General features: G+C 32.2%; 1 protein-coding gene across 6 annotated transcripts in view; it reads left to right on the forward strand.

Moving 5' to 3' along the window:
• The window catches only part of LOC143249115 (C-myc promoter-binding protein-like), a 37,211-nt gene extending 23,638 nt beyond the window's left edge, over positions 1-13,573 (forward strand). For 5 of the 6 annotated variants that reach the window (XM_076498456.1, XM_076498451.1, XM_076498453.1 and 2 more), the window contains one exon: positions 534-13,573. The gene's annotated coding sequence lies outside the window, so the exon portion shown is untranslated. The remainder of the gene's footprint in view (positions 1-533) is intronic. The other variant, XM_076498454.1, reaches the window with a different exon arrangement.
• Positions 13,574-13,998: the final 425 nt, after the last annotated feature.

The raw sequence follows: 13,998 nt of genomic DNA on the forward strand, positions 1-13,998 counted from the left end.
ATTTTGTAAAAATTGTAACTGTTTTTCTGTTACAGTATAAAGTGGACTTGGGAAATCCATTTTTGGTAGTTACAGAGAACAACATGAAAGGGCACTAAAATATAATGTTTTTGTGTTGAGAAGTTTTAAGAATTTAAAGATATTTTCAAAAGTATACAGAAATTTTGTGAAGTTTGTCAAAGATTCTGATTGTAATTTGTGATTCATGAAGGGCTTAGAAAGTATTTGTAAAGTTTGCACAGCTTTATATTGATGATTTTGAAAAATTGGTATGTTATTGGAATGTAAATTTTGCTAATCTCCATTGTATGCTAAAACTTGAAATGTTGTCAGTGAATTGGTGGACCAGTGTTGAGTTCACTGCTTTTTTGGTTCAGAAATAATAAGTGATCGAATCAAGTACTTTTATTTTTTAACAGCAGTATATTATATTCCTGGCTTTGTTTTCTTGCTCTATTAAAGTCATAGAAGAAAGTCTGTATATAGATGTCAGTACAAATGTGTAGCTAAATGAAAATCTCTGTTTCTTACAGTTTTATTGGTACTGATGTGACTGCAGCTCCCATACTAATGGATGTAGTTTTGTCCTCTCTCCTTTTCCATTTTCTGGATAATTTCACCATCAGAGGGTAACTAGTAGGATGAAAAAACTTGTGGAGTCAAGTGGCAACTTGAAACCCAATTTATCCAAATTTTGATGTTCAAAACAACATTAGTTTAGCAATGATGGGGAAGACACAGTACATTTGATGCCTGTCAGAAGGATACACAGAAAAGAAGTATCATCAGTGTATAATCGTGGCACACTTATGTGGAATGTAATTTGAAGTAGCTTAAGAAATATTACATTAAATTGATGCATAAGGAAACAACTGATAAACTTAAGGGTCCTCGTAGCAAAAACAGTCATATCAGTGGAACCTGAGAATAAAAAAAGTAACTGACAGCTGCTATGATGGTAACAACTACTGTTGCAGCAGTGATGTCTTCATCATATTGTATTTAAGTCCTGATTGTCATAGCCAGCTTCTTCCATTATCAAAAGAAGACTAAGATGGAAGGACTACAGACTTTAGAATGGTGTGTTCATTGCCATAATTATACCATTAAATGGATAAAGGACTAGATATTCATCTTGTAAATGTAGTGGAAAAGGACTCCAAATCAGCAATTGACATTCATCAAGCTTTGAAGAAGTTGAAATAAAAAACATTTATCTTGAATGAAAGTCATAATCTATTGGATGTTAGCTTAAAGATGGTATTCCACTGTTTTTTAAATGATGTTTTCACTGCCATGAATCAGGCTACAGTTCTTCATTGTGTGGAAATGAATATTTTGAGTATTTATTTCAATTTTTTTGTTTCTTTCATGTATAGTTTTTTTTGTGTGTGTATGTATTTGCATGTTTATTTTTGACTTGCATATCTATTCTTCATCTGTTCCTTTGTTTATTTTTATATTAAGAGTTTTTGATGATATAAGTAAGTTATGTTGTTTTTACATTTTCATCTAAAGGATTGTTTATAATTATGTTTGTGAAATGAATTATTTTGTAAAGTTTCTATCTTATTTTTACTTTTTTGATTAAATTCAGTTGATGTTTATATGATTTGTAATTTCTCTTTTTATATTAACATATACATGAACTCATATTTTGTTAGCACACATTTAAGGATACTTTAAAGGGTTTTATTATTATTAGTTTTGGTTTTGTTTTCATTTGGTGCCTGTTTAGTTCAGTTTACTGAAATTAGCCATTAGCTCATCAGTTGCATTTTGTAAAAATTTAGTCTTGCATGCTAAGCATGTAGGTTTTTTCTTTTGTTTAATGTTTTTTCTCAATTATGTACTGTATATTTGATATTTTCCAAATGTTTTAATATTCCTAAAGTTCTGATTTGTAATATAAAAAACTCAGTTGAATTGTACCACTTTGCCCTAGGTGCTGCTTTCTATACCAGCATTCACTTGTGGAAACTAAACTACTGTTTCATGGAGAAGTATTGTGTTCTACTGTATCTTATTAATCTGAGATAACCTAAAACTTTCACACAGAACAAAAATATTTCTGAATACTTGTGAAACTTTTTTATGATTGGTCAGCTGCAGAGATAATGTGAAATAGGAGAACAGTTTTGACATTTTAGCAAGTTTGGGTCAAACTCATTGTTGCTATTTTATCTTGTATCTGCCTGGAAACACTTTCCCACTGCCGTGTGTGCTGATTATGTGTATAAATATTACTTTACATTTAGATATGGTTTGCTTGTAATGTAAATTTTTATATTTTTATTTGAATAATATATATTTCATTTGCTGTTTAACTTAATACATTTTACTCTTTAATTCAGTTTTTACCATAAATGTTATAGTTCTCCACTACGATGACCTGTTTTCAGTTAATAAAGTATTTGTTTTCTTCATTTTCAAAAATAATTTTTTCTGGTTCCACCTTGTTACACCTGTTTGTTTGTTTGTTTTTTTACGTAATAGGTCCATAGATTCTGTTGTCATAAAGATACTACATTTATGTTCTTAATCACATAATAAATGATGTATAATTTATGATTTATACTTATTTATGTTAGCTTCAGTCACACTGAATGGATCATATAAACATTACCACATTCTCAAGCAAATGTATTTAATACGTGTTCATCTCAGATTTATTTTACTGAGGCTCTTTTAATGACTAGAAATATTTTTCATTAGATTTATTTTCCAGTCATGTCTTGGTCAAAAGTTTTTGAAAAATCAAGTATTTTATCAACCATTCAAATATTTTTTTAAAAAAACAAATGTATTTTTAAATAACCCTCACCTTGAGAGTACAAGTTCTACTTAAAAAACAGTCTACTTTATAAGCAGATTTGGAATAGCCAGTACAAAAAATAGGGTTAATAGATAAGGGACAAATATTTTTCTGTGACAAACACTAAAACAGTTTTGAAATTGGTGTTATTTTGGTAAGCAGTACAAATATTTATAGACAAACTTTTTCCTTTTTGCACAATGCACATTAGAGAATTGTATTAGGATGCATATTTTTTCTTGGTTGTGTAATTAACTTGCATTTTTTGTAAAGCTAAAATGTAAAGATATCATTTATCTATTAAACTCTTCATTTGTTTTCCCAGATAACCAGTCATTTCTTGTATGTGCAGTGGTCACTGATGAATGTAAAATACCTAGAAAGTGAGTAAATTTATGCTGGAATGGAGAAAATTATGATAATTATAAGTAAAAAAACAAAGTTTATTAGTATTTTGTCTGCATTTTGTTGGAAACTGGATGTATGATTTAAAATAAAAGCAAAATAATTCTCTGAAATGTATTTGTAACAGAACTGTCAAGTATAAGTAAACATATTGCAGTAGTTTGAGTAACAAAATCTGGTCAAATATGGTGTATATGAAGATTGCTTTCTTTCATAATATTAAAAATTTTAAATTTCACTTTTAGAACTTAGTTTAAGGATGGTATTCACATTCTGTTAATTATTAGGCAAGATACAAGAAATGAGACTAAAAGAAACTAATTGAAAAAAAGGGGGGATGGATCATGTGAGAATCGGTAATAATACTAATCTATAAGGATGTGACCAAGCAATTCTAAACTTGATAATATATTGGTGAATTATCAAATTTATTAATATATATAATAGTTTGTTATAACTTAAAAAACAAGCGAAAATTAAATAAATGTAAATGCTGCACTAATTTAAAAAATCTCAGGGTACAAACTACTCTGGGGGATTATAAAATGTACCCTAGCTTTTGGAAGTGACTGAAGAAGTAGGACCCACATTGTGGTTGGGATATACTGTCTATCAGTCTTAATCTCCATTTGCCAGTCTCGCATAAGAAATAAGAGTTGCAATAGATACAGAAATAGAAATTTAGAGAGTGAAATGTGGGTGTTCAAGCTTACAACATCCCACATCAATATCACCCTTCACTGGTTGTAGATAATTGTGAGGAGGTGATGCTCATCAAAGTAAAGAAAAAAAAAAGTAATTGAAATAAGAATAAGAAAATAAGGTACTACCATTTGGGGGTAAGTAAATTGAAAACTTGCCTCTCGAAGTCAGCATTCCAGCCCCCGATGTGGTAGAAAGGCACTAATTGATAGCATAGAAGATGAATTATACTAGTATGAAGCATCCCATCCAGTTATCTAAACAAACTAGTATATATCTCAATCCACCACCCATTGCAAATTTAATGCATGTTAAGAGATAAATTACACTTTTTATTTCATAAAATGAATTTGTGTAAGTAATAGAGTGAAAAGTATTTAGAGCAGGACATGTGAGACATCTTTTGCTATTACGTTTTATAACATTTACAACAATATAATTATTATAGTCAGCTCACAAGGCTTATTTATAGTTATGGCATTTCCACCTTGCCCCTGAAGAAGAAAGGTCCGCCTTTCAAAAGTGCTTGGGTTATAAGGGTTTCTATTTCAGTTTTATCAAAATTTCTTGTACCTACATGTTTTTAGCACATCATGATTATAGTTTCATAATGTCGTTAATTAAGGCTATTTCACTTAGCCTCATAAAGCTTGAACAATGTAATGGAAAAGTGCGACATAGTCAGCAACAAATCATACATTGAATATATTTTAGTGAAAATTAATACATATTGATAAAGTTAAGTAAACAAATTCTCAAGGAAGGACTGTGTTAATAACAGCATATCTAAACCTCTGACTAATTATATTAGGTTGTTATAGCTTAAAAAACAAGCCAAAACAAAATAAGCAAAAAATGCTGCAGTGATATTGAAAGGATCCCATGGTATAAACCTGGAGCAAATGGATAATGTTGGAGCTCTTTACTGTAAAAAAGGGATGGTAAATTTAATAATGTGCCACTTACAATGGTTAAAGCTAGAGGAGATTAAGATTATTGTGGGTATGAAATCGGTCATTGTTTTGCACACACTGGTATTTATTGTGAAGTAGCCATAATATTTTTTGAATTATCAAAATGCCAATTCAGCATTTTTAATTTTTATTTTTTATCAGTTTATTTGTCATTGTGCAGTATGCTAAAAGTAACAATTCTGTGTTTATGAAATACTGACAGGAAAACATATTGTAAGTAAGTAGGATTTTTGTTTTATATACTTTTTGAAAAACAAGCACACATGTAAGTACTGCATTTTATCAGATATATCTCTGTTATCCTGAATTAACTGATGCTATGTGAGATCAACCATCATGTAACTGAATGATTAGCATTCTTGTGAGTACTCGGGTTTATGAAATATGTATGTATTATCCTGTATTAACTGAGGTTTGAGGTGATCCATAATGTGACTAAATGAGCATTATTGTGAGTACTTTAGTTTATTTAATACATATGTGTTATCTTGTATTCACTGAGGGTTCCCCTTGAGGTGGATTCCTGTATGTGGTGAGGGGACCTCCCAGAGAAGGTTCTGCACTTTCATTTTACATTTTCTGGGATTTGAATATCCACCTATGCATTTGCTGTGTGTTATGAGCTGTGAAGGGAAGGAGAAGGTCCTGGTGATTGAGAGGTCCAACCCTAACACATCACTTTGGTCTTGAATTCCCATAAATGGGCAACCTTTGGATGGCCCCCTCAGGATAAATCTGTTGGTCCATTTGGGCTAGAATCAACCAACTATACCAGTGTTGGACATTTTCAACAGGTGTTGTGGACAATGTATTTGATGCTGGTGTTTGGGTATAGTGCTCACGAAACCCTTGGCATTACAGTGTGTCCCCTCGTAGGGCTCTGTGGTAGGTGGGGACAGTGGGCACTGAAATATTCTTTCTTAATTATGGATATCCTCAATCATGAAGAAAAAAAATGAACAAAATTGAGAGAGAAACAGTTAATTGGTAAACAGCCATGAATGGATGACCATGTTCAACAATTACCATCACAGCCAGTTTCTATATGTAGATTTCTCATTTTTCACTCGTTATCTAAGAAATCCTTTTATCCAAAAGGGATAAAGGGGATTGCTGGCTCCCCCCAAGTCAGTAAGGAAGCTGTGCTCAGGATACATTTTTTGGAAACATTGTAATCATGACACACCAAACTTCTCTTGAGTTCCAAGAGCATTTGGATATACCCATTGAAGTTATTCCCCTTGCTACCTTGAGTTCCTCAAGAGGAGCAATTGTTGAGAGGAACTTGAAGAACATTCCTGAGTCATAGATCCTCGCTAGCTTTTCCAGCCAAGGCATTTCTGCAGTGCACCAAATCTCCACTTGCAAAGACAGAATTATGCTGCCTACTAATGTTCTGATTTTGACGTTTACATCACCACATCCACATCCCAAAGTCAAGATGTATTATCTAAACTGTAAGGTATGGCCATATATTCCCAACCCTCTCAGAAGTTTTCAGTGTCAGAGGTTCAGTCACTCAAAGATATCATGTTATGATTCTTTAACATATGCTCATTTTGATATCAAAAAACCATGATGCTTACGAGTGCAAACTGGAACCACACTGTGTTAACTGTAGTGTTTCATACCTCTCTTACTCTAGTTCTTGTCCTAAGTGGGTGGAGGAGAAAAAGGTGCAATGTTTGAATACTGTGAACAGTCTTTTACCCAGAGGCTTAAAAGTTATTGTCTCCCACTTCATCTCAGACATATGCTGATGCACTCTATTCCACTGCCACAGTGGGAGTGCAGACAGATCTCTCTATACCTCCAGCAGAGTTGTTTGCAAAACATCTGAAGAATCTTTTGCTTTTGGCTCTGGTTCAGGCATTCCCTCATGTCTTCCTTCTTCTTTGGCTCTGAGTTACAAAACGATTATTTGTTCATGCTTTCAGTCCCTGATATTTTCATTCACAGATAAAGACCTGCTTACTTGACCCAGGACAAGATCCACGGAGGTCAACAGACTGCCTTAAAATAAAGAAAAAAACACATGGTCGAAAACAGAAGGGCTCTCCACCTGATTCTTTTCCACATAAATAACAATGACCACTTTGATAGTGGAATTGTCAGCATTTTTTGTTAGAATATATATGACATTAAGGATTTGATTGATTCTTATCATCCCGTGTTTCCTTACAGAAAATGTTTCTGAAACTTGCTGATGCTGTCACCTTTTAGCAGTTTTCTTTGCACAGAAATGACAGGTTGTGTAATAGACAAGCACATGGAGGAATGACACTGCTTTTTGATCATCATGTGCCTGTCCTGTCTTTCCCACTCGGTGCATCCTTAGAGGTGGTAGCCTTCTGTGTTTCCTTGGATCATAACATCACTGTTTTTCTCTGCTTGTCTCCTCGAGAGACCTATGATTAATCAGACCTTGATGCCTTTGTTGAACAGTTACTGTCTCCCTACTTTATTCTGGGGGATTTTAATGGACATAATACCCTCTGGGGTGCTGCTGATATTGAATGTATACACTTGGATTACCACTTTTTTTTTCTTCAGTACCAGTTCTTATACTTATTTTTATGCACCTAGTAAGTCTTTTAGTGCTGTTGATTTTTCTGTATGCTCCTTTCACTTTTTTCTTACGTTTCTTGGAGGCTTTACAGAGACCCACTGGGCAGTGATCATTTTCTTGTTTTAAGAGAGACTGTCCATGGTCAGTGCCACTTGACCTGCATGCCTTGATGGATGCAAAACCAGGCCAACTGGCCCTCTTTGTCTGCTTTCTCAAAACTTGATCCTGCCATCATCTGTAAGCCATCGATGGATAATTGCATGTCAACAGTGACTGACTGTCTAGGTAGCTACTTGGTGTATTCCTAAAACCTTGACATGTTTTCCATGGTATCCTTGTCCATGGTGGAATCCTGTCTGCCACATGGCATGGTAGGCTGGAATACCTTTTGTAGGTATCCCATACTTTTAAACCTCTTCACTTTTCAGTAAGCATGTGTGCCTGCTCAGCAGATAAAGATGTTAAAGCAAGAAGAAACCTTGGATTACATACACAACTAGCATCTCTTCTGTCACAGTTGCAAACAATCTCAATGCCAACAACTTCCACATCTTGTGTCAGTTGTTGAGTTTGAGATTTATTGAGCGGCAGCAACAGGTTGCCCTTTATCATTTACTGAAGTAGGCCACAGCAAATGGTTTTTCCTTTTCTCTCTCTAAAACTGTCTGCATGCACTTTTGCCATTAAAGGGAGGTATTTACCCTGATCCTGTTCTCCATCTTGGTGAAGCTGTGCTTCCTGTGGTCCCCAAGGCAAAGTTCTTGGGGCTTATTTTTTACTGTAACTGACTTTCATTGTACACATCAAGCAGTTAGATGTCAAGTGAACAAGGGCACTGAATATCCTTTGTATTCTCTCTTTTACCTCTTTGAGAGTGGATTGATATTCTATGCTAAACTCTGTCATGTCTTCATTTGATTGATACTGAACTATGAGTCTATGGCTCTGCCAGAACTTTAAAGAGGTTGGATTCTGTTCACTGTCTGAGGCTTCAGCTTTCCAATGGGGCTTTCTGCACTTCTCCAGTCTAGTTTGCACACTAAGTCTCAAGAACCTCCTCTACACCTCCACTGTTTGCAACTGTCTTCATATTTCAAAACTTCGGTCCTTACTACAGCATCCCACCTAGGGTTGTGCATTCTCAGTGGGTCATGCGTTTTCAAAACTGTCTTTCATTGTTCCTTTTGGCCTTCATATCCAGGCACAACTGGCAGAATTGGGTCTGTCTCTGGATGATATTGCTGTCTCCATAGCTCAGCCCGTCCTACCATGGCTTATTACAGTCCTCAAGTGTGACCTTTCTTTGAGTCATCTGAAGAAAGAGGATACTCCCAATTGGAAGTACTGTCTTCTGTTTGCCAAACATCTTTCAAACTGTCATTCCATTCCCATTTATATAGATAGTTGGAAATTAGGTGACTCTGTGGACTCTGCCATGGTTTTTTGTGGTTTAGTGGTTATGTGCAGGATCCCCTTTACAATTTTTTTGGTTACTGCTGAATTGTATGCCATTTCTCTTGTCTTGGATCACATGGAAGGTATGCAGTACATGAACTGTGCTATTTATACTGAGTTGCTTAGCTCTCTGCTGGCATTGAAATTGCTTTGCTTTAGTTCTCATCAATATTCTTTTCTCTTGATCATATACTTCTATTCAATTTTTCTGGATACCAGACCACATCAGTATTCATGGGAACAAACTCGCTGACATTGCAGCTAATTTTGTTTGCTTTGGTGCTATCACTGCCATGCCTATTCCATACATTGGGCCACTGTTTTTATTTTAATTTAATTTCCCTTTAAACTTTTACAATACTGTTACTGTTATTTTTTTTTTTTACCAGTTGTTTGGTGCAGATAGCCTAGTTGTTTTGCACCATAAAATGCCAAACAACAACTGAGGGTTATGTGAGGTCCACTACCATGTGACAAAAGGAACAAACCTGTGAGGATACCAAAGTTTAATTGTAATTCTGATTAATCAAAGGTAGCCTTAATTGTTTCAATTTCATTAAAAGACTCTTTGACAAACAGGTGACATAGATTACAAGTGAATCTGAAAATGCAATGGAAAATAATTTTAATGTTTTAATGGTTGTAAACATAATAAAAAGTGATTGCTGTTATGAGCACAAGTTCTTTGTAACAATTGGTTTTAACTGGTTGGGCATGGAGATGTATTGAGGGATATATAAACAGAATTATGATAACTTATTTTTGCATTATATTTATTGTTTTTTATTTTGAAAGTGTAGTTTGTCTATGTCACTAAATTGTATAATGTAGATATTTTATGTGGTGGAATCAAGAAAGTTTTGATTTTGGTATGCAGTATACAGTCTAAACAGTTGAAATCCACTGTGCCATAGAGGTTGTGCAAGCTTGCTGTGTCTCCGTCAGCTACTAACATCTTGCATTGGAATTTTTTTTTTTTTTCATTTTGATTTACCATCTTTTAGCTGTTTTTTTTATTTTGATAGTTTTGTTTTTCATTATAAATAGAAACCAACATATCATAATTTTAGCTGTTTTTGTAATGTATCTGTGTCATTGCTTCATTTTTTAAGATCTGACAAACATTGAATTAATATTTTGGGGGTGTTATTGTGTCAGAACTTCATCTTGTAATTCAGTTTAGTATTTACAGTACATTTTCTTCACTGTTTGTTTTTACATATTACTTTTTAACATAATGACTATCTTCCAATGTTATTGATAGATACTGTTGATTGAATGCATTTGGAAATAAGTAAATGCATGATCTTAAAAACTTACTGTTTTAAACAAAGGTGTCAACTTGGAGTGTATTTCAATGAATATTTATCTCTCACAAATAAGAAAAAATAAAGTTTACTAACATAATAAATATCACAGGCTTATTTTGTGATATAAAGTAAAACCCTATTTTCTTGTAGCATCATGCTTCAGATCCTTACAATAATCCAGTGTAATGATCTTTTATCTCCCATAAACTTGTTGATAAATGAAAGGAGAAAACATCGAAGAGCTCATCAGAGTTATCACAGTATCTATCGCAGCATATTGTTCCTCTGTTATGTTGCACTGGGCAGGGAAAACATTGATCACAGTAAGTAATGGATAATTTTACACACACAACTTTTGACATTTTTAAAAGAAATATGGGTAAATTACAACTGACTAATGCACAACCATGGAAGTTTGTATTCTTAATTTTGTTAATGTTTAATGCTTTTTACAAAATTGTGTTGCATTTTTTATGTCTTCTATCTTTTGACAGACATTGTCATAAACTGGATAGTAGGACTGATTTCTGAAATAAAATGTTTTTAAAGATGTGATTAATTGATTTTGTTAAGATTGTTTAAACTGAAATTAAACTTTTATAGTGGTCAAAAATGTTCATCTGGCTTTGGTGTCTTTAATAAAACAGCAAGTAAACTGGTTAAAGGCAGAACAACAATTCAATGTTGTTATTATAAAAGTTGTCATACTGTTTTTTCAAAATAATTGCTACATTACGAAGAAAGAGTTTTGTTTATAATTCAGGATTTCTTAATGCTCTGTCTAATGATGTGATGGTTCTATTATCTTAAAACATAGATTGATTTGTAAGTTGTTTTTAACTTCTTTTGTATTCAAAGTTGCTTTTTATCGAGAATATTTACGTGCATATAACCAATTGTCTTCCATGCAACGAGCCCTTCTATTAAAAGCAGACAAGCCACCGTCCAGCCGAGCATTCTTTTGTCAGAGGTATTTTATGGAGCTAGAACTGAAAGCAGTATAAGAAGGCAAATATCTATGTTAATAGTGATCTCATGAAATGTAGTTGTATTTGTGTCTATAAGGACATACTGCTACTCAATCAAAGCTAGTGTGTTAAAAAGTCTACTGGTGGACTTTAGATTCTAAACAGGTCAACGATGAGTTAATTTTCTTTTCAAACTGATAGCTAAGCTTTGGAAATTTCTGTTGTAACTAACTTTGTGTTGTATATAGCATGTTAATTTTTTTTTTATTTCACATTTAAAATGTGAAGTGCTTATCATTTCTCAAATTTCAGCTCAAACTTCATTAATGTTTTGCTCTAGTAATTATTTGTAACTAAATACAAGTCTCTTCTGTTTTAAGTAATTTTATTTTGCTGTTATTTTAAAAGTGCATAGACATTTTCACATGCTCTTCCTTACTGGTCCAAGGAATGAATTCCTCGAGAAAGTGTACCTAACTTTCCAGTATGCTTGTAGGGTAATGTGTTCTTAAAAACTACAGTCAAACTTGTACATTGTTAGATACAAATATTATGTCACAGATTTGATGTTAGCAGATTTCACACTTTTCACTGAAATGATTAACTAATTAAACATTGAAATATGCTACATTGTCCGATTCAAAAGGAACCTTTAATTGTATGTAGTTTCTTCTGGGATAATGTTTGAAATAGTTAGATTCTATGGTCAGTTGACCTTTTCATTCATCATAGTAAATCAGATTATGTTAGCATGCTCTAATCATTACTTTATCATTCACTTCTGAATAATCTGTTTCATAAGCTGAACATCAGAATTTTTGACAAATACAATATTGTAAATAGATATATATGGATGTATAAGATTTTATTGGTGTTGGGTATTATAAGCTGTTAAATGAAATATGTATAAAAGGTTGACACATGTGGGATGTGTTTCATTGAGCTACAAGTTCGTGGACTTCACTGTAGAGGTATAGTTTTTTCAAAAATTGTTTTTTTGGTAGAATAGAATGTGCAAATATATTTAATATTTTTTATTTTTTCCCTTTGGTATTGACTGACATATGTTTTTGCTGTCTAAAATATGTATGGTATCTTTTTATTGAAGAATCTTGTTTGGTTAATAAATAATTTTTTTTCTAAATAGTATACTTATTGAAATATAGCACTTTCATCTCCTAAAGTCATTTAGGATATGGATTGTATTGTGTAAACAAATTTCTCTTCATCAATTTTCAGTTTACAGTGAATTAGCTAACATTTTGTGTAGGTAATTGTGTAAGTTGAATTTATTTTACAAGCATGATCACAGGGATAAACTTAAGTCCTGTCTACTTACTGTTTTAATTTATTAAAAAAATACCATGGTCATAAGTTTTATGTTAATAAATATTAGAATTCCTCATGGTAAATTGGTCTCAATTATCAAAGTCCCATATAAAATATTATTTAAAGATACCTGGCAATAGACATTATGTTATATGTTTTATAAATTCAAATCTGATGGAAGGTGAAGCTATTTTGATTAAAAATGTATAAAATTAAAAACATTATGAAAAGATTGTTTTCTGAAATCAAATATTTAAATAAAAAATGTTTCATAGAAATTTTTTAAAATGTTAAATCAGGACCAAGCTTTTAAACAATAATTACCAAAAGTTATTAAATATAAAGTATTTTAAGAAAATCTATATTTTAAGTCAATCTTTCACTCTTTCATTTTGAATAATACTACAACATTTGGGAGTGAGATGCACAAATGTACCTTTAAAATCTGTGAATAATGTAAACATTTGAAAGTTATTTGTTTGTATTTCATAGCGTTGCTGGTACATTTATTAGTATTTTTACATAACCTATTACTGCAAAGTATTAGTTTGCATTGGCATAAACAGAAATATTGTAGGTTTGTTATAAGAGTGACAGTGAAATCCCTTTGCTCAATTAAATTAGCCTCAAGAGTTGGAAGTGAGTGATGCCTTCTCTCTATCTGCTCAAAATTGTGGTGGCTAGTACAGACAACTCTTGTTTGCATTGGTATGAATATCTAAAACTAACAAACAAACCATTTTATTTATTTTAAAATGTTTTTAATACTTCCTAGTAATTATGAATTTAAATCATTTTCTTTTGTTCAGCATATATAAGTATGTATATTATTTTGAAGATTTTTTGTAGATGTTAGTCCTATCAGTTTAGTACTGGTTTAACATCATAGTGTGTGACCTGAGAATAATGAAACTTCAATAAGTAAGGCTAAAATACAATCCATTGTATTATTGTTACAGAGAAAATGTATTTACAATTATAGCACGCAAAAATGTTCTTTAAGATAGAAGAGTGAAAGGAAAAATAAAGGATAATTGTTTTATTTATAGAATAGGATTGTTTATTCTGCTAGGAATCTGCTTTGTAACTATTAATTGCCAACTATCTATATTTCAAAGGGAAAAGATAACCAAAAACTAATACATTAGAACAATGATCAATATCTTACCATGTTGTTCTAAAAATATATATAAGAATTAGATGTGAATTATTATTCTCAGTAGGCTTAATTACCTTTATATTATGGTTTCACATTTATAACCTTTTTATCATTTCATTGCATTTCAAAAGCAAAATCTGGAGCACAGTTGTAATTGTTATTATTAACACCAAAAATTTGTTTGTAATGGATATTTTTAACTTAATCATCATAATTAGTGGTGTAATATTTTTTAAAGTTATGTTATATACAGTATAAAAGGAATACATAGCTTCATTCCTTAAGGAAATTCACTTTAGGTGAGTGTTAAAG

This window comes from Tachypleus tridentatus, chromosome 4, assembly GCF_004210375.1.
Source record: "Tachypleus tridentatus isolate NWPU-2018 chromosome 4, ASM421037v1, whole genome shotgun sequence".
Lineage (NCBI taxonomy): Eukaryota > Metazoa > Arthropoda > Merostomata > Xiphosura > Limulidae > Tachypleus > Tachypleus tridentatus.